The sequence below is a fragment of the Oxyura jamaicensis genome, chromosome 21 (assembly GCF_011077185.1).
Source record: "Oxyura jamaicensis isolate SHBP4307 breed ruddy duck chromosome 21, BPBGC_Ojam_1.0, whole genome shotgun sequence".
In the NCBI taxonomy this organism is placed as follows: Eukaryota; Metazoa; Chordata; class Aves; order Anseriformes; family Anatidae; genus Oxyura; species Oxyura jamaicensis.
The window spans coordinates 3,656,705-3,658,719 of NC_048913.1; the positions used below are offsets into that span (position 1 = coordinate 3,656,705).

General features: G+C 61.0%; 1 long non-coding RNA gene across 1 annotated transcript; it reads right to left on the minus strand.

The window, feature by feature from the left end:
• Positions 1–374: 374 nt before the first annotated feature.
• Positions 375–1,738, minus strand: LOC118177255. Its single transcript, XR_004755722.1, has 2 exons — positions 1,003–1,738; positions 375–512 (listed from the first exon to the last, which is right to left on the minus strand). It is a non-coding gene; the product is annotated as an uncharacterized LOC118177255 (long non-coding RNA).
• Between the last annotated feature and the right edge of the window lie 277 nt (positions 1,739–2,015).

A 2,015-nucleotide genomic window follows, 5' to 3' on the forward strand; every position in this document is an offset into this window, starting at 1 on the left:
TCTGGGGGGGGCAAATTCAGGGTTTGCCCGCTCCCCATCCTGAGAGAGGGCTCACGACGCTCCCCCCTCACTGCCACCATCTGCACGGCCGTCTGTGCCCACAGGGAGCTCCTGGAAGGGGAGAAACGCAGCGAGGGGGGGGCATCACGAGATGGTTTCGCCAGGGCAGAAGACCAGGGCGCAGGGATCAGCTGGAGATGGGCAGAGAAAGCCACGAGCAGTGGCCGAGGCTGAAGGATGCTGATCCAGCTAAAGCAGAAATCATAACCAAGTGGGCACCACCTGCCCCAGGCAGTGGGAAGCAGCACGGGACGACATAGCCCCTGAAGCTCTAGATATATTTCTCTTTCCATTGTGCTTTCCCCCCTCCTCCCCCCCCATCCCTCTTCCTGCAAACTCATCGCTCTCTTCCTCCCCGTGCAGACACCATGTGATGGGTCTCGATCAGGGCAGGGAGGGCTTGTTTGTAATCAAACCCACATTTCTCAGCTGCATTGTCTCTGAAACGCGTTCTGCCAAAAACCTGATACTCGTGACTTGTTAATGCTGATTTTAAGAGCCCCGTGAAGGTAGAATTTTCCCAAGTGGGTTTTGCTGGATAGGAAATTGCTTATCTTTGACTATTATTCTGTACAGCTCTGATATCTCCTTTCCCCCTCCCAGTTTTCCCTTTACTCTGGGAATAACGAACGTGGGGTCCATAAAGGGGGGGCTTTATGCGCTCCCACTTTCCCTGCCCAGGTCCCTTTTCCATGCCCTTGATCCTGGCTCCTTCTCCTACGCTATGTCCTGCGCCACCAGGCAGAGAGGGGCCTCATCTGCTGCTATATTTCAGTCCCGTCTCTAATTACAGGTTGACATTAGTTATTTATATAACGTCCTCGGGTGCCCAAGCAGGCTGGGAGCTCCGGGGCAGCCCGCGGCTCGGCAGGTGGCATCCGCCGCGCGCCGTGCTCCGGAGGTGCAAGCATCCCCTGCAGCATCCCCACATCCCATGGAGACCCGGAGCCAGGCGTCCCCGAGCGGCACGGGGCCGGGCACGCGGCGCCAGGAGGAAATTGGAGACGGTCCCGCTGGACGTCCTTCGTGCACCGCCCCTGCCTTGCCCTTGAGGTCCCCGCTGCGCCTTTAGGGTCGCCCCAGAGGAAGGCGGGGAAGTGTTAGCAGATGTGCGATTCCCCTAAGGACGGTGTGTGGGCTTCGCCCCGGCCAGCTAAATAAATACTTGGATGCCTCTCGCGCTGAGGCTTGTTTGTGTCTCCCAGGCCGGGGCGGAACATGTGGCGGGGTGTGTGCAGTTCCTGCTGGGTTTGGTGTGCGGCCGCCCCGGCGCTGGGTTTCAATGTGACACCGATAACGCGGGCCGCCAGCCCGCTGCTGGCTTCCAGTTCCGTCTCGCTGCGTCTGCCGCTTTCATGTTCGCTGCTGCGGTTTGCGAGGCAGAGTTTAAAGGTTTCTCTGACTAACCCCCGGCTGCCGGGCTCAAAGGGAAGGAAGCGGCTGCAGCCAAGAAAAGGAAGCCAGTTGGTTTCCCTCCTGCGTCTGCGAGCGCGTGTGAGGGGGAGCAGGAGAAGGGTGTAGCCAGATCCGAAACGAGATAGGACGGGAAGACAGCAGAGCTCTTTCCTTCCATCTTTTCTCGGCTTGACAAGCTCCCCGCGTGCGTCAGCCCGCAGGATAAGGAAAGGAAGCGTGGCCCGGTCGAGGCTCCCCCGGCGCGCTCCAGCTGGGAACGCCGCGGGGCTGCGCGCCTCCGGCACGCCGTGGGGCCGTGCAGTGCGTGACGGCAGCCACGAAGGGGAGCTTCCTCCCCGTGGGACGGGCAGCTGGGGCAGGGTGGATATTTCTGGCCCCCTGGGACCGGGGGCTGGCAGGAGCTGGGGGTTATTTCTGGCTCCGGGAGCTATTTCTGGCCCTGGTTGCTGACCCACGGGTGGTTTTTCCCCTGTGCCGTGCTCACCCCCAGGATCCCACTGAGGCTCCCGTGCCCCTGCTGGGATGCTCAGCCCACGGAG